This window comes from Leucopleurus acutus (genome assembly GCF_964270905.1).
Source record: "Leucopleurus acutus genome assembly, chromosome: 3".
In the NCBI taxonomy this organism is placed as follows: Eukaryota; Metazoa; Chordata; class Mammalia; order Artiodactyla; family Delphinidae; genus Leucopleurus; species Leucopleurus acutus.
The window spans coordinates 132944182-132967610 of NC_139145.1; the positions used below are offsets into that span (position 1 = coordinate 132944182).

The 23429-nt window shown below is 42.1% G+C and overlaps 1 pseudogene across 1 annotated transcript; it reads right to left on the minus strand.

Moving 5' to 3' along the window:
* Positions 1-2480: 2480 nt before the first annotated feature.
* On the minus strand, positions 2481-6358 carry LOC309959626 (E3 ubiquitin-protein ligase RNFT1-like; annotated as a pseudogene). Its single transcript has 3 exons — positions 5655-6358; positions 5235-5494; positions 2481-2706 (listed from the first exon to the last, which is right to left on the minus strand). The product of its transcript is annotated as an E3 ubiquitin-protein ligase RNFT1-like (transcript).
* Between the last annotated feature and the right edge of the window lie 17071 nt (positions 6359-23429).

Genomic DNA, 23429 nt, shown 5'->3' on the forward strand with positions numbered 1-23429 from the left:
CTGCCTTAGGGAAAGTTTCAGGCTGTATAATCTCTGACACAGATTGGTTCTCCTCCCTCTAACACCTGAAAGTATTCTAGAACCGAGCAATGTTTGGGCCCTCACTTTAATCGCCTACGATTCAGATGTGAACTGGTGCTCCCCCAGTCTCAGATGTCTGGGTAAATTCACCAGTTCCACATCTGTGAAAACTCCAGGCCTTGCTTTGATTTCTGCTGATTCTCAGAGTCACTGACACCCTCACGGTACCTCCTGCCTCTGGCTTCTGGCTCCAGGTGTGCTGTCTCTGCATTAGCCTCTCTCAACCCAGGAGTAATACTCAGCCCCTTGCCATTTTACACCAAAAAATTCACTCTCTAAGCATTTCATGAGTAACATTGTACTGAAGTTTTGGGACTCATGGGTGAGAGTGTATGGGAAGGTAGGTCATGTCGCATTACTCAAGGCCTCACTAGGTCCTAGTGGCTCTCTTTCCTATTTCCCTTCATCCCTCATTAGCCCTGAAAGCTCCATGATCTGCTCCCTCTGTTAGCCAAACTAACCCAGGTCCTCTTAGCTCCTACCTCTACCCTTCCACCAAAGACCCACAGAACAAAGTGTCCTCTATTTAACAAGACCCAGACTCCTTAGAAGAAAGCTAGAAATACAAATAACAGCAACACCAATTCATCTGCATGTATTTACTAGTGGATTGAGATCAAGTCTGAGTCTCTGCCTCCACCGAAAGGCAGCACAATGTTTTAGAAAAGGAGCTGAATTTAGAGTCTGCTCCTTGGTGTTAGAGCCAGCAGCACCCCTCACTAGCCATGTGGAAAAGCCAGCAATCCATTTCAAGCCTCAGCTCATCATCTGAAGAGTGAAGATGTTACTAATGTTTCGAATCATTATGCTGATCCGAGGAAATAGTTTATGCAATGTACTCTGAAACATTAGAGCAGCGGTGCCCAGAACATTTTCAGCTTTTCCAGACTGAGGAGTGCTGCTGGCATTTAGGGATACTGGGTATCCTGCATTGTGGGGAGATTCTATATAACACAGAACTACTGCATTACCATAGCATGCCCGTGGAGAAACACTGTATCTGAGCACAGTGTGAAGGAAAAGTATGTGACCTCTGGAACTTCTGCCTTTCACACAAAATGCAGATGGATTGATACATAGTGCAGATGATTCTTTAAAAAGATTTTCCTCATTCTGGGTTATTTTAGCCCAATCTCTGTTCTAAGGTGATAGTTTCTCTGGTATCCAATGATACCGCCAACGTTTTAATTACAATCTTGAGCTTTCTTCTATAAGGAGTGCTTCCACTTAAGATGTCTTTGTTTAATCTTTCAGTTTAAACTATATTATACCCTCCAGAAGACAAAAAGAAGGAGGAAAAATTATGGAATAGAAGACAGGGGAATTTCCCACATGGTGAATGTACAAAGAAGAGGGTGATGCCTGCATCGATCAGCTATGGATGCCAAGTAGTTGTCTTTTTGTGTGTGTGTAATAGTCAGGGTAGTCCATAGCACTATACAAAAAGGATCACGAGGGCTTCTCTGGTGGCGCAGTGGTTGAGAGTCCGCCTGCCGATGCAGGGGACATGGGTTCGTGCCCGGTCCGGGAAGATCCCACATGCCACGGAGCGGCTGGGCCCGTGAGCCATGGCCGCTGAGCCTGCGCGTCCGGAGCCTGTGCTCCGCAACGGGAGAGGCCACAACAGCGAGAGGCCCGCATACTGCAAAAAAAAAAATTCAAATTTTATAAAAATTTTTAGAATTTTTCAAAGGGGAATTATAAAAGTCGAATAGGAATGATAAAGAAAATTCTACTTTCAGGTAAAGTGTGTCAGTTTTATGAAAAATATTCTTTGTTGTGAAAATAATGAAAGAATACCTGAATTTCTCTAAAACTGCTAGTTCTAGTTATCCAGTTGCCATTTTGGTAGTATTAACAAGAAAACACATTTACAATTTAACTGCAGTCATCTGTCAAATAGGATAGTATAAATGTTGCATGTGCATTAGGTTGAACATTACTTATGTATATTTTATTTATTTTTATTTATTTATTTATTTATTTATTTTTTGTGGTACGCGGGCCTCTTACTGTTGTGGCCTCTCCCGTTGCTGAGCACAGGCTCCGGACGCTCAGGCTCAGCGACCATGGCTCACGGGCCCAACCACTCCGCGGCATGTGGGATCTTCCCGGACCGGGGCACGAACCCATGTCCCCTGCATCGGCAGGCGGACTCTCAACCACTGCGCCACCAGGGAAGCCCTAACATTACTTATGTATATTTTAAAATATAGGGTTCTTTCATTTAATCTTTTGTTAATTTGGACTACACACTTAAGTCTTATTATAATACTCTGTAACTATTCGGAAACATTTTTCTTAACTTCTGGCCCTGAAATCCATTCTAATGCCTTTATCAATAGTCAATGTAAGCAAATGAAATTAGTATTTTTTGGCCTTAATATGAAGTTCAAAACTTAATATATGTGAAGGTGTGATGAAGTGACACCATCTTTCCATTTGTTTATATGGTCTGAAATCACAGTTCTGCACAGTGGACAGTTTTCTCTCTTCAAAAAATACATGTTGACAGATAAGAATTGGCTTTTGAAATTCAGCTTGACATATTGAACAAATATCATCCACATCTGAACATTGTGTCTTACTGGCAGCCACTTCGTAACTTGGTAGTGTAAAAAAGATCGGCAATTATTAACAAATCGAAGGAGAAAAACCACATGATCATCTCAATAGATGCAGAGAAAGCTTTTGACAAAATTCAGCACCCATTTATGATAAAAACCCTCTAGAAAGTAGGCATAGACGGAACTAACCTCAACATAATAAAGGCCATATATGACAAACCCACAGCCAACATCGTCCTCAATGGTGAAAAACTGAAACCATTTCCACTAAGATCAGGAACAAGACAAGGTTGCCCACTCTCACCACTCTTATTCAACATAATTTTGGAAGTTTTAGCCACAGCAATCAGAGAAGAAAGAGAAATAAAAGGAATCCAAATTGGAAAAGAAGAAGTAAAGCTGTCACTGTTTGTAGATGACATGATACTATACACAGAGAATTCTAAAGATGCTACCAGAAAACCACTAGAGCTAATCAATGAATTTGGTAAAGTAGCAGGATACAAAATTAATGCACAGAATTCCCTTGCATTCCCGTACACTAATGATGAAAAATCTAAAAGTGAAATTAAGAAAACACTCCTATTTACCATTGCAACAAAAAGAATAAAATACCTAGGAATAAACCTACCTAAGGAGACAAAAGACCTATATGCAGAAAATTATAAGACACTGATGAAAGAAATTAGAGATGATACAAATAGATGGAGAGATATACCATGTTCTTGGATTGGAAGAATCAACACTGTGAAAATGACTATACTACAAAGCAATCTACAGATTCAATGCAGGCCCTGTCAAATTACCAATGACATTTTCACAGAACTAGAACAAAAAAATCTCACATTTTGTATGGAAACACAAAAGACCCCAAATAGCCAAAGCAATCTTGAGAAAGGAAAATGGAGCTGGAAGATTCAGGCTCCCTGACTTCAGACTATACTACAAAGCTACAGTAATCAAGACAGTATGGTACTGGCACAAAAACAGAAATGTAGATCAATGTAACAGGATAGAAAGCCCAGAGATAAACCCACACACATATGGTCACCTTATCTTTGATAAAGGAGGCAAGAATATACAATGGAGAAAAGACAGCCTCTTCAATAAGTGGTGCTGGGAAAACTGGACAGCTACATGGAAAAGAACGAAATTAGAACACTCCCTAACACCATACACAAAAGTAAACTCAAAATGGATTAAAGATCTAAATGTAAGGCCAGACACTATAAAACTCTTAGAGGAAAACATAGGCAGAACACTCTATGACATAAATCACAGCAAGATCCTTTTTGACCCACCTCCTAGAGATATGGAAGTAAAAACAAAAATAAACAAATGGGACCTAATGAAACTTCAAAGCTTTTGCACAGCAAAGGAATCCATAAACAAGACAAAAAGACAGCCCTCAGAATGGGAGAAAATATTTGCAAATGAAGCAACTGACAAAGGATTAATCTCCAAAATTTACAAGTAGCTCATGCAGCTCAATATCAAAAAAACCAAACAACCCAATCAAAAAATGGGCAGTAGACCTAAATAGACATTTCTCCAAAGAAGACATACAGATGGCCAAGAAGCACATGAAAAGCTGCTCAACATCACTAATTATTAGAGAAATGCAAATCAAAACTACAATGAGGTATCACCTCACACCAGTTAGAATGGCCATCATCAGAAAATCTACAAACAACAAATGCTGGAGAGAGTGTGGAGAAAAGGGAACGCTCTTGCACTGTTGGTGGGAATGTAAATTGATACAGCCACTATGGAGAACCGTATGGAGGTTCCTTAAAAAACTAAAAGTAGAATTACCATATGATCCAGCAATCCCATTCCTGGGCATATACCCAGAGAAAACCGTAATTCAGAAAGACACAAGGGCTTCCCTGGTGGCGCAGTGGTTGAGAGTCCGCCTGCCGATGCAGGGGACGCGGTTCGTGCCCCGGTCCGGGAAGATCCCACATGCCGCAGAGCGGCTGGGTCCGTGAGCCATGGCCACTGAGCCTGCGCTTCCGGAGCCTGTGCTCCACAACGGGAGAGGCCACAACAGTAAGAGGCCCGTGTACCGCAAAAAAAAAAAAAAAAAGAAAGAAAAAAAAGAAAGACACATGCACCCCAATGTTCATTGCAGCACTATTTACAATAGTTAGGTCATGGAAGCAACCTAGGTGTCCATGGACAGATGAATGGATAAAGAAGATGTGGCACATATATACAATGGAATATTAACCATAAAAAAATGAAATTGGGTTATTTGTAGAGACGTGGATGGATCTAAAGACTGTCATACAGAGTGAAATAAGTCAGAAAGAGATAAACAAATATCTTATACTAACACATATATGTGGAACCTAGAAAAGTAATACAGATGAACCAGTTTGCAGGGCAGAAATAGAGACACAGATGTAGAGAACAAACGTATGGACACCAAGGGGGGAAAGTGGCGGGGTGGTGGTGGTGGTGGTGTGATGAATTGAGGGATTGAGATTGACATGTATACACTGATGTGTATAAAATAGATAACTAATAAGAACCTGCTATATAAAATAATAAAATAAAATCCAAAAATTCAAAAAAAAATACTGGCAAAACCCTGTCTGAAAGTTTTAGGTGTGCAAAAAATTCTAGAACTTTTAGTGTGAGGTAGAGTAAAGCCAGCAATATCCCAAGAATCCATCTAGTTACATTACCAAACTCCCCATAGCTTATAAGGTAACGCAAGCAAACTGGTATGGGAACAAAAGTTTGGTAATAGTGACATAATTCTTCTAAAATCATATGCCAGTAACCCTTGGATTTAAAAGGCATGATTTATCACAGGATATTGAATATAGTTCCCTGTGCTATACACGGAAAAGAATATTAAAAAAGAATGTCTATATGTGTATAACTGAGTCTCTTTGCTGTACAGCAGAGATGGGCACAACATTGTAAATCAACTATACTTAAATTTTAAAAATTAAAAATATAAAATAAAAGAAAAGGCATGATGAAAGAAGACACCAGTAAAATAGGCATTTTAAGCCCATGAAGAGGAATTTCAGAATGAAGTCTGTAATTCCAGCAATCGAAGTACTTCCCAGAAGCTCGAATGGGGTCTAGAGCAGGCTTTTTTAAAGTTAAGCTATAATAAAGTGACTGAGAATAAAAGGTGTAATATGAAAGAATGGAAGATCCTGCTATGAATACCAGTAACCAAGCACACTGAATCTCTGAGCACCTTTCTCTTAGAAAAACCTGATTTAAAATGCTTTTGGTTGCATGTATAAAAGTTGTAAGTAGCCCAATTCCAAGGGCAACTCCTGTTGTATGCTGCATAACAAGTTTGACACCCAGAATCAAAATAAATAGAACCCCTTGAAGTTTGCAGCCCCTTGAAGAGATATCGGAATTGTGAGAAGGAGCTACTACCATGATCTCCAGACTCTGTGTCAGTATCATCAGGCTGCCTTGCTTCATGGTGGAGGTGACTCTGTAGCGACTATGTACACTTTCCTGGGTACAGCTCTGGACACCTGACCTTATATTTCTGGAACTTGGGTTTTCAGCACATTCTTTAGGTATGGAGTTCATCTGGATATGAACATCTCCAGAATCAAAACAGGAGGCTTCTCCTATCAATCTTGTTTGGACACATGGGAGGCTAAGGCATCCTCACTGCCTGCAGCTCCTGAAGGACTGTGCAGTTGGCAACCGTTGGCTTGCATGACCCTTGAATACTTTTCTGTGATCCAGATTTCTTTGCTTCAGGGCTCTGTCTCCTCTCATGACATTGAGTGGACCGAGGCCCAGGTATCGATTGCAGGAACAGCGGGAGACGCCGCCTCGAGGCCTTCAGTCAGGGCCATCACCTTCAAACCCCATGACCAACAACTCCAGCCCTGCTTGACAGCCAAAATAGTTGTCTTTCCAATGTCAGTATAACCCAGTGTAAATAACTGTTGAGCTAAAGGAAGTACAGATTTCAAGTACCTTTCCCATCCCTCTCCCTCAGTTTTTGATAAGCAAGGTAGACATAAATAGGGCCCAGACTCCCAGACGCCCAGGAGCAACACAGTTCTGATCCCCTGGCTCTCCATCTGCTCCTGGTGTTATTGAGAGGCCTAACATTTATAGACGAGACTCCTGATTTGCTCACCTTCACTCCCCCTGTATCCTCAGGCATAGACTTGTGGCTGCTACTCCTACCATGGAGGTGGTCCACGTGAGGTAGGGCAGGGAGGATGGGCATATATTGCCCTTGGGTCAAAATCTAGATGAAAATTTGCATTCCTCTCACTGACTCTGCATTCCGAGGATTTAATGAGCTGTTTTGAAAGATGCTTGATGAAGTGATATTTTCACATAGATATTTTACTATTTATATAAGGAGAAAAAAAAACTGGCCTCTGTGGGCTTCAAGAGGAACATGCTTCAAACGACGGTGGGAGGGCCTAGCTGTCTGGGTAGATACAGGATCTGTAAGCCAGTTGTGATTCTATCTCCAGTCAACAGGGTGAACCACAAGTTTTGTTCTCAGATCACATCTCTGATTACTTTGACAGTGTCACTTCTCCCTCTGAAATCTTCAGTGACTCTGTATGCTGATAGAAATATTCCAATTTCCTTAGCCTTTTATCCAATCTTTCCTGAATTTGAGTCCAACCTGCTTCTCTAGTCTTCTTTTAGCTCACTTCACAAATCTTACACCTCAGGTTCCTTCAAAAACAAAAAATAAGTAAACAAAAGAACTTGTCCTTCCCTGAAAACAGGCTCTCCAGCTAGTTCAGCTGCTAATTAATGAGCAGTATGACCCTGGCTAATCATTAACATCTCCAAATCCCAGCAGCCTAGGTTGTAAAATCCGGGGGCAAGGCCTGGGCTGATGAATTTGTCACAAGTTGCCCAAGTGGATCTAACACACATCAAAGTTTGTGAACATCTGGGCTTCCCTGGTGGCGCAGGGGTTGAGAGTCCGCCTGCCGATGCAGGGGACACGGGTCCGGGAGGATCCCACGTGCCGTGGAGCGGCTGGGCCCGTGAGCCATGGCCTCTGAGCCTGCGCGTCCGGAGCCTGTGCTCCGCAACGGGAGAGGCCACAACAGTGAGAGGCCCGCGTACCGCCAAAAAAAAAAAAAGTCTGTGAACATCTGGACCTAAAACCTCCTCCACTCTGATTTTCGCATGCATTAACCATGCACTGCAATTCTCTGCCTCTGTGTGTTTGCTTAATAAAGTACCTTTTCCTGAAATGTTTCGTTTTCCCTCTAATTAACCCCAGTACACCTGTGTGTACATGTACGTACACACACACACACACACACACACACACACTCACACACAATTAAGGTCCTTCAGGATGAAGTCCAACACCACCCCCTCCAAAAAGTCTTGCCTGCGGGCTAAGCTTGCCTTCCTGTGCTCATTCCTCAAACACCTCTACCACAATCAGTCTTAGTTCTCAGTGGGTTTTGTTTAACGTACCGCTGGTGGACTGTAAACTTCCTGAGCATAAATATCCCTTCCTGTTCATTCCTCATAGTCCATATTATTCATGGGAATAGCTCATGAGAGTAGGTTGAATTGAGTTAAATTGACATGAATCCATTGAGAGACATCTTAGTGAAGGTGACTTGTTGGAGGGTCTTGGGAAGATTGCTGGTTAGGGTGGAGGTCCTGTGTCTCTCTGGCTGTCGTGAAAACTTGACCAGTCACATTCTCTGTCTCTATCCACACGTGATTGTGCACTCAAAGTAATAAGAAAAGCGCAGCTGTTTTTTGTCAAAATCAGATGATTTTTATATCTGTAATCTTGCAGCCAGAGCGGTTGAGCCGATATATTTAATGACTCACTCTATACAGACGAAAGTTTGTTCTTGAGAAATGAGGAGGGGGAACCATAAATCTTTTCTAAAATAAACAGAGTCGTAATGACTCTTTAATCTGAAGAGTAGAGATCCTGAGCTGGAACGCAGCACCCAAGGACCCGCCAAATTCCGTGGGAGTGAGGAGTGCCCAGATGATAATTGATTGTGGGATCCTTTCCCTTGTGGTCTCTGAGGAACGTTCACAGTATCACCAGATTTTAAAGATGCTTTATCAAAGTAACTGCCCCAGCTTCGTGAGAAAGGCTTGTCATCATCTAAGGTCTTTGGGGGACTTGCTTTCCTAAGCTTGCTTCTAAGCTTTGGGATGCCCACTGGGTCAGCATTTTGCTTTGGGTTGCCTACCCCTGTGTCATATCCGTGCCCCTCCCACCCCAGCAGCCCCATCCACAAGTTCCTGCTTCTCCCCGAGGCATGGGGGAGAGAGGCTCTGTCCTCCGCTTTCCTAGTACTCACTTATTCCCTGAAATCTGGCCCGCGTCCCCCTCGAGGTCACGAAGCATTGGCTTTCTTTGCTGCCAACCAGGCTCAGCAGTCTCTTTCCGACATCCTGCTTGACTTCTCGAGGGCATGGCAGACTTCTGGACTCCCTTTGCTGCCTTGGCTTCCAACCTGATTTGCCTCTGCTTCTCTTCTCTAACTTTCTCCGATGCCTCTTTCTTGCCTGTCCCTTAAATATTGGCATCCCCACGCTTCTTTCTCAGGTCAGCCTCTTTTCTCCCTCTACATTCTCCTTCTTTTTTTTTTTTAATTGAAATATAGTTGATTTACAATATTGTGTTAGTTTCAGGTGTACAGCATAGTTATTCAGTATTTTTGCAGATTATAGTCCATTAAGGTTACTACAAAATAATGGGTATAATTCCCTGTGCTGTATAGTATATCCTTGTTGCTTATCTATTTTATATATAGTAGTTTGTATCTGTTAATCCCATACCCCTGATTTGTCCCTCCAGCCTTCTCTCCCCCCTTTGGTAACCACAGTTTGTTTTCTGTATCTGTGAGTCTGTTTCTGTTCTGTATATACATTCATTTGTATTATTTTTTAGATTCCACATATAAGTGATAACATACAGTATTTGTCTTTCCCTGTCTGACTTATTTCACTAAGCATAATGCCCTCTAGGTCCATTCACTTTGCTGCAAATGGCAATATTTCATTCTTTTTTATGGCTGAGCAGTATTTCATTTGTGTGTGTGTGTGTGTGTGTGTATCACATCTTCTTAATGGAATCATCTGTTGATGGGCACTTAGGTTGTTTCCATGTTTTGGCTATTGTAAATAGTGCTGCTCTGAACATTGGGGCGCATGTATCTTTTTGAATAAGAGTTATTGCTGGGTCATATGGTAGTTCAATTTTAAGGAATCTCTATGCTGTTTTCCATGCACCAATTTGCATTCCCACCAATGGTGTAGGAGGGTTCCCTTTTCCCCAAACACCTCCAATATTTGTTGTTTGTACATTTTTCTGATGATGACGATTCTAACAGGTGTGAGGTGATGCCTCATTGTGAGTTTGATTTGCATTTCTCTAATAATTGGCGATGTTGAACATTCTTCATGTGCCTGTTAGCCATTTGTATGTCTTCTTTAGATAAAATATCTATTCAAGATAATGTCATTTATTTTCACAGAACCTCGATGCTAAGGGTTCTCAAACCTCAACCCTCTCCCAAGCTACAGGCTTTTTGTTGTTGTTGTTGTTTGTTTTTTTTTGGTACGCAGGCCTCTCACCGCTGTGGCCCCTCCCGCCGCGGAGCATAGGCTCCAGACGCGCCGGCTCAGCGGCCATGGCTCACGGGCCCAGCCGCTCCGCGGCACGTGGGATCTTCCCGGACCGGGTCACGAACCCGTGTCCCCTGCATCGGCAGACGGACTCTCAACCACTGCGCCACCAGGGAAGCCCCAGGCTCATTTTTTGAATGCCCTGATGGACATCATTTGGACATTCTATTGGTATTTCACACTGACCTTTTCCAAAACGAATGGATTATCTCTGATCCACTCCCACCCACCTACCCCTCTTCAAATAGTCTCCAGTGCATATTTTCCACTTTCTCTATTTCCTATAGTAGCACCACAGTCATCCCAGTCACCTTGTACTCTAAACCCTGGAACATGTGTGACTCCCAACCTCTCTTCCATTCCTTTCTCTGACATGTCACTATTTACCAAATTCTTAGAGTTCAGTCCTATAGATTCTGTATCTGAATTGTTTCTAATAAGACTCTTTTCCTTTCCATATCCACAACTATAATTCAAGCTCTCACTATGTTTGTCTCACAGTAGCCTACTAGTGGCGATCCTACTTCAAATGCTGCTCAAGTTAAAAAACCCTTGACACCAAGACTCAGGGGAGCTTCCCTGGTTGGCAACCTTTCACATGTGTTGTCATACATAATTGCTGGGAAATGAAGTGCATCCGCATGCAACTCCACTGGGAGGGGAGAACTGGAAGCTTGTACGTGGTTTCTCCTGGCCTTCTTCCCATGAACCTTTCTCTATGCTGATTTTAATCTGTATCCTTTCACTTTAATAAACCATAACTGTGAGCATCTGAGGGTAGTCTTGGGCATCTCCAGTACAACACATCATTCACAGTCTTCAAAACTTTAACTTATAAATTGCTAGTGACTACTTCACAACTGGTTACAACCCACCAGCAAGTCCTAACACGCGGGTTGTACTTTGTGAGGGGAGAGACTGTGTCTTTCTATCTTTTCATCCCCTAATGATTCCATGAACACAAAGCGTCCTTCTTATTTTGATTTTGCCTCCCTTGTAGGTCTGTCCTTAAAAAAAAAAAAAAAATGAACTGATTTTAGGGACTTTCAAGAAGTCTGGTCCCTGATTTAGGGATGTCTCCTGATAAATCAGTAAGATGACTTCTGATTATGACTTGGGCTACCATAAAGCTTGTCACAGGGAGAAGATTCTCTGGAACAGGCCAAAGAAAGTTTTCCTGACCATATGATGGCTGTATATTTTATTTAATTAATTTTTTTACATTCTTGAGTCTCATGCAAACTCATGTTTATTTTTATTGATGTGGATAACTCTAATCACCTGATCACCAGGCACTGCCAATAATGAGATTCTGAGTCCTTGAGGGAGGGGTGGACCCTCACATGAAGCCACCTAATTGAGGGCCTGTAATGTGAGGACATGTCTGGCTCCAGTGGGCCCTTCCTTAGACTATAGCACCGCTATTCCCATCTCTGTTATGTCTCTCAATTTCTGTATAACTCATTTCTCTTTCAGAAATAAGATGTAATCTTGAAACAAGTGAGTTGTGCTTCGTGGTTCTGGTCTCCACATTCAGATGACGCTGAAAGAATTGTACTTATTTATTCAGCAAATCTGGTTTACCCCAGATCTCTACAGCTGGATAAAAAGACAATATGAGAGTTTTTCCTTGTAATACTGTGCCTGGCCAACTATTCGCCTGGTACTAGAAAATTGATCTTTTTCTAACTCTAACAATTCTGTGTCTTCTAGGGATTGCTTCTCAAACTTTAATGTGCATATGAGTCACTTGGAGATCTTTGTTAAAATTCAGGTTCTGATTCAGCAGGTTTGGGCTGGAGCATGAGATTTTGCATTTTTAAAAGTCCTCAAGTGATGCTAGTACTGCTGGTGAAGCACATTTTGAGTGCATGGCGTAAAGCAAGGCTCTGGGGAACAAACATAGGTAGACCAGGTGGTCACTTACACACTGGGATTGAAGGGACATAAATTAAGATTCTCAGTCCTCTGCAAAGTATCCATCCCACAACCTGTCATTCTACCATCATGGTTTTATGCCTTTGTCCCTACGAGATTTTTCTGGTCCCAGGAATCCTATGTTAAAATGTAAATTCTCTTTGATGAAAACATACCTTAAATCCAGCTAATACGTTAGCAGGGATCCCCTGCAGCCAGCTGGAAACAAAGATAGCAGTCGGGCCATGAGGAAGGTTGCAGTATGACCTTGCAGCACTTCAGAAAGGGATGCTTTTCAAAAGGAAGGAATATCAGATAGGAATGCTTTTAGTAGCAAGTAACAGAAAACCCAATTAAGGGTGATTTAAGGAATACAGACATTTACTCATCTCACCTAATAAAAAGTTTAGCAGTTCAGGGCTCTATCATATCATCAAGAATCCATGTTCCTTCTGTCTTCTAACACCCAGCTTCTCCATCTTTGGTTATCGACTTTTAATTCTTGTGTTTATCGCCTCATGACCCCAGAATGGCTGCTGCAGTTTCAGGCATTACTTTGAAAATGGAAGGAAAGGAAAAGAGTTTTGCAAGCCACATCTGTGACTTTTACTAGGAAGGCAAAATTCTTAGCAGAAGCTTCAAGCCTTCCTTTAAAGCAATCACTGGCAAAGGGGAATGGGATTACCCTGGGCTTAGAGTAAGACACACTCCCCTGAGGTTAGGAGAGGGGCCTACCCTTCCCAATAACAAGGCAAATCCACCTATTGCAAAATCAGAGAGTGAAATGTGGGGCAAATAGCACTATTAACAGTGCTTGCCCAGGGAAGAAACCAGTTCGTACTCGTAAGGGAGGCAGTAGAACACCAAAGCCCAATCTCACCAGTGCCTCAATCTGAGCTGGGTCCAGCCCTACCACACACCTCCTATATCTCCCCAGGACTACTTCTCTTTAGAGCAGGAATACTGGTTTGACCTTTACTTCGAGTTCAAAAGGCTGTGTTGGAGACAGAATGTATGGTGGGTGCTTGGTTAATATTTGCTGATTGATCAAAACAGGAATGTTAAAAGAGTGATTTGAGGTGTGAAGAGAGAGACATGGAAAAAGATGTTCAGAAGTAATGGGTCTGGCTCTTTGAATAAAACAAAGCTTCTAATAAAAAACTTTATCTTATTTAAACCTCAAAATAATCCTGTGAGATAAGGATTATTTTCTATATCTTACAGATTAGAGCTCAGAAAAAAAACCTTGCCCAAAGCCACGTATTTTCTAACTGGAAGATTTGGGATTCCAGTGAGCTCTCTGATTCTAATTCTCTGTATCCTCACACCAGTACTTATACATTCAGACGAGGGATTTGCTCAGAGCAGTCATCTTGTGAGTTTTAGACACTTGTTCAAAGGGCTCTGCTTTGCTGAAAAAGTCTTTACACCTCCTCCTTTGGAATTGCCTTTGAGCCCACTTACTGGCCACATACATATGTGCATGTGCACACACACACACGCACACACATACAGAGACAGAGAGAGAGAGAGAGAGAGAGAGAGAGAGAGAGAGAGAGAGAGAGAGAGAGAGGGCTGTGTTACTTTAAGGCAGTTATATTTCAAAGCCATGAAGTTCCAGATCTACATTATCAAACATACAGCTCTAACTTGGAACATGGAACACATCTTGCTTTTCCCCTTTACCCCTGCCTCTGCTCCACCAGTCATTGTTATCATCCGCCTCTTTCAAGATGATTACAGGCTTATTGAGAAAACTTTAGAACAGGAACAAAAATTCACTCTAGGGCTACATTAAAATGTTCAGCATTGTGTTTGCCTTCTTCAATTTTCTAGTAATTTTCCTACATTAGATCTCTATTCACTCCAGATACAAAAAGCTTTCCACTATTTCATTGGGTATATTTTCTGATGGGAATCCAGCTCAGGCAATTACAGGATTCCAGTGGAGGGCATCTCATTTGGGCCAGCTTGTCTACTGATTTGTTTCTGCCTCCATTGATTAAATTTCTTTTGAGATGCCTCTAGCAATTAGGCATTCAGACCCTTGAGGCAAGGATCAGTGCTAGGACCCCCAACAGAAACAGATGTCTGGGAAACATATCCTATTCTTTTAACTTCGGGCTCCTTGATTCTGCCTGTTGGGGAAATTACTTGGCTTCTGTTAGTGTCGTTGGTCTTCCTCAGCCTGCATATACCTGGGCTGGGCTGTCTGTCCCCTTTTCTGAGCTACAGCAAGTATTTGGATAGGATGAGAATGTCCCATTCCTTGGCACAGTTCTCATAAACACTCATACACAACATCAAGTCAACATGCTAGATTTGCACAGCCTTTTCAGGAGAAATAGAAAATAGATAAGGTCTGGGCTTCCCTGGTGGCACAGTGGTTGGGAGTCCGCCTGCCGATGCAGGGGACACAGGTTCGTGCCCCGGTCCGGGAAGATCCCACAGGCCGCGGAGTGGCTGGGCTCGTGAGCCATGGCCGCTGAGCCTGCGCATCCGGAGCCTGTGCTCCGCAACGGGAGAGGCCACAGCAGTGAGAGGCCCGCGTACCGCAAAAAAAAAAAAAAAAAAAAAAAAAAAAAAGGTCTTTTCTAAAGTGCTGAGTTATGGCAAAAGGAAAAAGGGAAAGATGGGTATAAGTGTGTGGAGAGAGGAAGGAAACCAATTCTCACTATGTGCTGAGAACAGGCCTAGGCATTTTGGTATATGTTATGTCTTTCCATCCTCACAAGCCCGGGGAGTAAGTATTATTTTTCATATTTTGCAGATGGGTATATTGAGGCTCAGCGAGGTTAAGAAAATTGGCAAGGTCACACAGCTTATAAAAGGAAAATCTGGGATTTGAATAGTCTCTCTGAGTCCATAGCCTCTTTCCATAACAGTTTGATGTTTTGAACACCTAGGACACTGTTTTGGAAAAGGCGTGGAAAATAGAGAGACTCTGTCCTCCTTCTGCTATAGATTCGAAATTATCTCAATGTCACCAGCAATAACATACAGATGGTGACCACTGGAGTAAAACCACTGTCCCAACATGCTGTGGAAAGCCAAGATACGGCATTTTTAATCCTTTGGCTGCAAAGATTGGAGAATAGGAATATAATATTCATGAAGACACAGGCCCAAGATGAATGAAGATAGCCCTGGAGATTCCTTTCCTATACTAAAGTCCTAAATGAACTTCCCAGGCTCCAAACTCTAAGAATCCTTTTCCCTTAGCAGTTAAGGGTTTCAGTCTCTGATCTGGCCAGACCTCTGGTCCAGCTTCAAGCTCCCTCCTCCCATACACAGGCGAAGCGCCAGAGCTGTGCCGGCCTGGGAGTCACAAAGCCAGGCACAAGGCAGCCTTGGCTTTTCTGGGAGCCACGTAACCGGGAGCATCCCTCTCTCTTCTTACATTACCTCCCTTTCGAATACATCTTCTGACTCTACGTGGGTATAACCTTCAAGTCAGCAGCAGGCTGAGCTATTCATCAGGCCTGGCTCTAAAAATGAGTTGTTTGGGAAAAGCATTGACGCTAAGAACAATTATTGCTGTGTTTCACCTTTCTATACCCCCATCTTATCATCTAGACTCCGTAGCACAAGATATGTACCTGTGTTACACACACACACACACAATCCAATTTTATATGAAGATATATATTTCCTTGTATTTATATCTGTATCTACAATCCTAGGCCAAGTGAGTGCTCTACCCTCTGAAGGAGCCCTCTGGCTGTTAAGTCTAATTTGATATGATAAGATTGGAGGTTGTGGGGAGAAATTACAGAAAACGCCTTGTGACACTTATCAAGTCAGAGAAAAGCCCCCTGAGGAAGTGGTGGGGAGGAATAGCAGAAGCAGGTGCTTTTAAGTGGAAGAAAACTGGGTCACAGTCCGAGCCCTCCACTGACCATCTGAATGGCTGTGGACCTCTCTGAGCTTTAGTACCCTCACCTTCTGAATGGGCACTGCAATCTCTACTTCACACTTTGTTGGGAGAATTAAATAAAATAACCATTGTATGGCAGCTATGATCATTATTATAATGATGACTATTTCATGCCTGGTGACCAGGCATGGGGCAGTAGGTCACTATTGTCGTGCACCTATTCTTTTCCATTTCCCTTATAAAACTCTGGAAAGCATTAACAGTGCAGATTTGCTCCTAGTTCCCATGGCAAGTACCCAATTTTCCTTTGGGGGAGCATAGCTGTCTGTCAGAATCTGGCACAGGATGATACCTGAGGTAAACTGGATGGGAAGGTAGGATTTCCTAGTGATTCAAAACCACTCACTGTTTGTGCTACCAGAGAGCATTTTTCCTATCCCATCCTCCTTCTTCCCGGATCTTCCACTAAATGGCCTGCTAGGTAAAGTGCAGCTCTGTGGGCAAGAAACAAGTGGACTTGCAGTAGGGACTAAATTTGAGGCACCATCTGCACGCCCCCAACCCAGGCCCAGCAGTCTCCTTGGTGATGGGAGAGAGGGCCCAACAGAATACATACCCATGGCAAAGAAAGGAAAGAGCCTGCTGGCATGGACACAAAGACCCTCGTGGAGATGGCAGACCTTACCAGAGTGTGCCTTCCTGCCAACCTCCAACACTCCTTTAGGGAATCCTAATTCAGTATCTGCTAAGCGGCCCGAGGACATCTGGTCAGAAGACGCACAATAAGTTCTCCCGTGGTTCATCCGCACCAGCCATATGTAGCTACCAGGGACCAACACAAGCCAGTTCTCTTGGCTACGGCAGGGTTTACACCAGGGACCAGAGGACACATGTGGACACAGACAGCTCTGCTGACTGCAAGTCCACGTAGGATCAATGTGCCTTCTGTTCCCACTATGTGAGACGGATGGGAAGCTCCACATTTCTAGGTGGGAGATGCTAGGCTGTTTTTCAGGGAGATAGTAATGTTGGACGCCCACCTCCTGTCCCTTCCACACTGCTGTTCTTTGAATTGAAACAAGGAAGAATCTCAAGAGCAAGACCAAGAATAAGTGCTCCAGATGCATCCTTAAGACCATATGCAAAAACCCCTGAAAATAAACTTTAGTCTTATTCCACATTAGGACATAAAAAATACAAGACGGAAGTGCTGCTCTGAGGACAAACATCCCCAAAGTCGAATAGGGAAGGCAAGCCAGTAAGAGAAGGAACAAAACAGCCTCAACGTGTGGAAACTTTGCTCTAAATTATAGCTAGACGTAGAATAGTTTCATTAGTTCTTCTAAGAACTAAAAGCAGAAACAATCAGGCAAATCAAACTGAGGGTCATTCTGCCCAACAATTGGCCTAGACACGTAAAAATTTCAACATCATGAAAGACAAAAGCAGCTGAGGAGTATTCTCGATTAAAAGAAACTAAAGAGACATGGCTACTAAATACAACATTTGATTCTGTATTCACTCCTAGATTTTTGAAAAGAAAGCTACAAAGGGCATTATTAGGACAAGTGAGGAAATTTGAATACAGAAAGAATAATAAGTAATAGTATTGTGTTGGTGTTAAATATCCTCGGTGTGATATTTATAATGTGACTTTGTAGGAGAATGTCCTTGTTCTTAGGGGAAATGGGTTGAAATATTTAAGCGTAAAATGTCACTAACTTGCAAATGGTTCAGCAAAGTACTAACAATGGTAAACCACCCTCAGCCCTAAACACACACGCTTACGCATGCAAAAGAGAGAGAGAGAGAAAGGAATTCGAGATTAAAAGATACTTGCGAGACATAAACAATCGCAATGCCTGGGCCACATATGAACTCTATATGTAACAAACCAACTATAAAAAAGGTATTTTTGAGACTATTTGGGATTGAACATGAATTAAATATTAGATAATATCAAGGAATTGTCAGTCCCTCTGTGTGTGATAATAGTGTATTGTGGTTATGTAAAGAAAGCCTTTATTGTTAAAGAAAGTAAACCTATCACATTTTACAATCGAAATGATATGTTGTCTGGGATTTGCTCTAACATAGTCCAGAAAAGAAAAATAAATACAGATAAGTGAGATGAAACAAAAATGACAGAATGTGGGTAATTGTTGAAGCTGGGTAATGGATACATGGAAGTTCTTTACACTATTAGCATCTCAACTTTATGTCCAAAAATCTTCATAATAAAAAGTTGTTTAAAAAATCAAAATACATGCAGTAGAGTGCTACAGAAGGAAATCATTCTTTTTAAAAGACAGGGATAAATCATTTACATAGATTTGTAAATTGTAGCCATTATATCTTACCTTTAGGAGTTTGAGTTTGGGCCTATATGGTGTGTGCGCGTGCACACACACACACACACACACACACACACACTCTCTGAAAAAATACCCCAAGACACTATTGCCCACATCCCAGCCCCAGAGGTGATGCAATGATAAGTAGTCACTTCCCTTTTGACAGTTGATTACTCAGTAGATCAACAACAGCCTTCCAAGTTCAATATTTTCTTAAATTCACTTTACGTTAGAATCCCTCTCTCTCCCTCATTCCCATTCCTTCCATCTTACCTACTCCCCAAGACAAAATATATGAATATCACTCACCAAAGGGGTCCAGCACACATATTTTTCACTCCTGTTTGGTTAAGGCAGGATTGCAGCACAGGGATAAGTTATGGACAGTCTCACAGTGAGTCTGTGACTGGGCTGAGACTAGGACCTTGAACCCTAGACCTCTGCTCTAACCATGTCCTCTCTTGACCATCCATAATGAAGGTGGCTCTGGTCTCTATAATAACCAATCTGCCTAAAACAGGAATTATGTGGGGAGCAAAACATTTAAAGCCAATTGGATCCATTCATACCCAAAGAATGTCAATTTAAGGGCTGTTACCCAAGTTGTTGGCTTTTTGAATGGTCTCCCACCATGGGCTCAGGGAAAGGCAGTGGACGGGGGGGACACTGTACAGTCCGCTCCATACAGAATCTCGCATGTTGTTATCTCCTTTCCCATCTTGGAACATTTCTTTATGTTCTAGAGTCATAAGCCCTTAAACTTTTGTCAAGGCAGTTTTATGACCATAAGACTGAGACAAAGGTGGAAGTCTAAGAATACCTTATTGGCAAAGGAAGCTTCCCAAAGAGTCCAAATCCCTCACAGAAATCTGGCAACTTCATGCATTCTCTTACATTTGCAAGGTGGGGCTTTGAACAGTTCTCCTACCAAGTCAGCTTCCCTGGGCGGCTCTTTGGGAAGGAAGTGGAACCAGAGCCGACAGGGTACAAAAATGGGGAGTGGAAGAGTCCAGCACCTTGCAATGAGCACCTCCTCATAGGGTTTGTGAGGATTCGATGGGGATGCCCTGAAAGTGTATTGACGTGGATTCCACATAACTAACATTCAGTGTCATTATTATTATTGCTTCCATATCTTAGACATATCTTGCTTCCACACTAGAAAATATCCATCCAATCTGCCCCCATTTTGCCATCCCTCATTTTGGAACAGTTTTTGACTTCTAAAATACTGCTAGTATAGGGAGCATTCTCACCGGTACCTGTCGAGAAACCCAGAGTTTTTGGGGTGTTTTGTTTTTTTGTTTTTAATATTTATTTATTTGGCTGCACTGGGTCTTAGTTGCAGCACACAGGATCTTAGTTGCAGCATGCGGGATCTTTAGTTGCAGCATGCAGAATCTTTAGTTGCGGCATGTGGGATCTAGTTCCCTGACCAGGGATTGAACATGCGCCGCCTGCATTGGGAGCACAGAGTCTCAACTGCTGGACCACCAGGGAAGTCTTTTTTTTTATTTTGAGAAACCCAGAGTTTTTATTTTTAATTTTCCCAAGTGGGAAAAGACAAGCAGTGAAATTCATTTCTCTTTTGAACTTTTTTCTTCTTTCTTCTAGTCAAGAAACATTTACTGACTAGGAGCCTGGTGCCAGGCCTAGAGTCTAGTTGCTCACTCGGATACAAGGGCCTTAAAGTGACAGACATGTAAACAGTTGAATTACAGTGCAGCTAGGCTTACCAGACTCAGCAAATAAAAATCAGAATGCTCAGTTAAATTTGAAATTCAGGTGCATAACCAATAATGCTTGGTATAAATATGTTCCCAATATTGCATGGGACCTACAAATAACTAAAATTATTCATTATTTATCTGACGTTCCCAAGTGACTGGGCATCCTGTATTATATCTGACAATCCTATTTTACACAACAGAATAGCTGCTATCAATGAATATAAACAGAAAGGACTGTGGGAGCACAAAGGCCTGAACAAACAATACCTGTGCGCTTCACAGAGGAGGCAACATAAATGAGGCCTTAAGATAAGAAAAAATGTCTTCCAGGTAAGGAGACCAGGAAGGACCTGTGGCCTGAAGGATAAACCAGGTCACAATGTTTGGGAAATTGTGAGAAGTGTAGGATAGCTAGAGCATAGATATCCATATGGATAAGTGGCTTGAGGTCAGCTAAGGAGACTGGATGTTTTACAAAAGGCCATGGCGGGGTCCTCAGAAGATCTTATGCCTAGAAATGGCAGGGTCAGACTTTTTTAGCGTGAAAGAAAGTGAACCATAGGAAGAGGTTAAAATGAGCAGTGAAGAGGCTGTTATAGTCATTCAAGGAGAGTTCCTGATAAGGACGGAAACTAAGCCAGTGGCTCTGGAGATAAGAGAAGGTAAATTGGAGAGATGATTACTCAGTTAGGTTTGTCACAGTCTGTTGATGGAAAAGGCAGTTGGCCATGACGAGCATACCTCTGCAGTGTGTAGCTTGGGAGTTTGGGAGAATAATGATGCTGTATGTAGCTATAAACAATATGATGTATTGATAGAAGTTAACTCCAGTCTAATAATTCAGCAGCAGTTAGTTAACATTAGGAATCTACCCCTGAAGGGTAGTTAGTTAGCAGTTGGGAATTCCAGTCAGGAATCAATACCTTTCAGAAGTGGTTACTTAGCACTTGAGTGTGTCTAAATCTATCCCAGCGGGTTTGTTACTTAGCTTAAGGGATAGGTGATAAGTTAGGAGTAAGAATCTGGCAAGCCCAGCTTCAGCTTCAGATCTCCGTCCTGAATCTTTTAACTTCATGAAGAATCTGATCTTCTAAAGCTGGCCCATTCTGCCTTTTAAATATCTTTGCATTTGTTTTTCATGCCTATGAATAAATATTAATACATCTGCCAAAATTTGATCTAAGACTCACTTTCTTATAACATACTTTCATTTTACTATACCATTCATTTTAACATGCTCTCTGGTAGTGAGGTTGTGAATAAGGTATCTTACAATGTTCTCCACATCTACCACTTGCCACTGGCTGCTATTATAGTATTAATGTATATCAAAAGAACATTAGAGGGGGCTTCCCTGGTGGTGCAGTGGTTGAGAGTCCGCCTGCCAATGCAGGGGACACGGGTTCGTGCCCCGGTCCGGGAAGATCCCACATGCCGTGGAGCGGCTGGGCCTGTGAGCCATGGTCGCTGAGCCTGCGCGTCCAGAGCCTGTGCTTGGCAACGGAAGAGGCCACAGCAGTGAGAGGCCCGCGTACCGCAAAGAAAAAAACAACATTAGAGGAACTTCCCTGGTGGTCCGGTTAAGACTCCCTGCTCCCAATGCAGGGGGCCCGGGTTCAATCCCTGGTTAGGGAACCAGATCCCACATGCCGCAACTAAAGGCCCCACATGCCACAACTAAGACATGGCACAGCCAAATAAATACATAAATTTTTTTTTAAAAAAGAATATTAGATAGTTGCTAGATGACCAAATTGGCTTAAATCCATTCAAAATAGATGCTACTAGAAATTGACTCTTAGTAGAAGTGAGGAGTTTCCTTTAAAAACCATGGAACTCAACTTGTACCCCTGCCTTGTGGGTTTTAGACTCCTCCAGAACAGACCTTACTCCACACCTCCTGGGGGGATGCCCCTTATTCAGCCCTCAGGGAGCCAGATTTAATCAATGAAGTTCTGCTGAAGAAACATGATCACACATGATTTTCTCAAAAGACTTAAAAAACAAAATAAAATCTATCCAAGCATCCCATCACAAATGTGGGCTCCAAATAGAAGATTTTATTGTAAACCTTCCAGACGTTCAGACTCCACTGTTATTTTTGAACAGGCATTCCAATAACAGATGCCCCTTCAATTGGGGCATGGTTTGATAGAAGGCAGCAGGCACCATTTAAAAGAAAAAAAATAGCTCTCTTGAGGCACATCAAAACGTATTAGCTGTGATGCCGAAATTATTTCCTGCTGGGTTTAATAAAGTTAACAAGATACGTAAATATGAAAAACAGCGTTAGGAAGCAGGGAATAATTTCCTCCCAAGCACGGAGCTCTTTCAGACATTGATTACAATAGATATGGACTTCCATTTGTCTATTTTTATTTACCACAATGCCCTCATTCCATTTCTATTTTTCAAAATGTCCTTCAAGATATTTGTTTTGCAATGGAAATAGAACTTTTATTAAATATAGGCAAGTACCCATTTATAGCAAGGAATTAAGAAATTAAAAGAAATCTCTGACTATAAGTCTCTGATTGAATAGTTGTTGTTTGTATTATTAAAAATCACAGGATCCTAAAAGTGCTTTACTTCTTAGAAAACATTTCCTTAAATTGGTACCAAAAGAAGCCAAATGAAAAACATAATCAGTAATGGCAAGGGCAAAGAGTAATTAAAATCCTCCACACAGTAATTAAAATGATATACATAAAGTAAGATTAAGGTTACTGACTAGCTTTATATTTAAATCATTCTTGGATATGCCCCCTTTCAAATGTTTTCTTTTCCATTAGAACTTGTTGGTACAGAAAGCAGATCCCCAAGTACTTTATGTTGGGATTTTACAATTACTCTTTTTTTTTTTAACATCTTTATTGGAGTATAATTGCTTTACAATGGTGTGTTAGTTTCTGCTTTATAACAAAGTGAATCAGTTATACATATACACATGTTCCCATATCTCTTCCCTCTTGCGTCTCCCTCCCTCCCACCCTCCCTATCCCACCCCTCCAGGCGGTCACAAAGCACCGAGCTGATCTCCCTGTGCTATGCGGCTGCTTCCCACTAGCTATCTGTTTTACATTTGGTAGTGTATATATGTCCATGCCACTCTCTCACTTCGTCTCAGCTTACCCTTCCCCCTCCCCGTGTCCTATATTTTTTGAGATGAGCTTATTTACCATATGATGACTTTTGAAATCTAGCTAGGAACCTGTAATTCAAGCATTTTGCTGTTTTTCATGTTCTATTT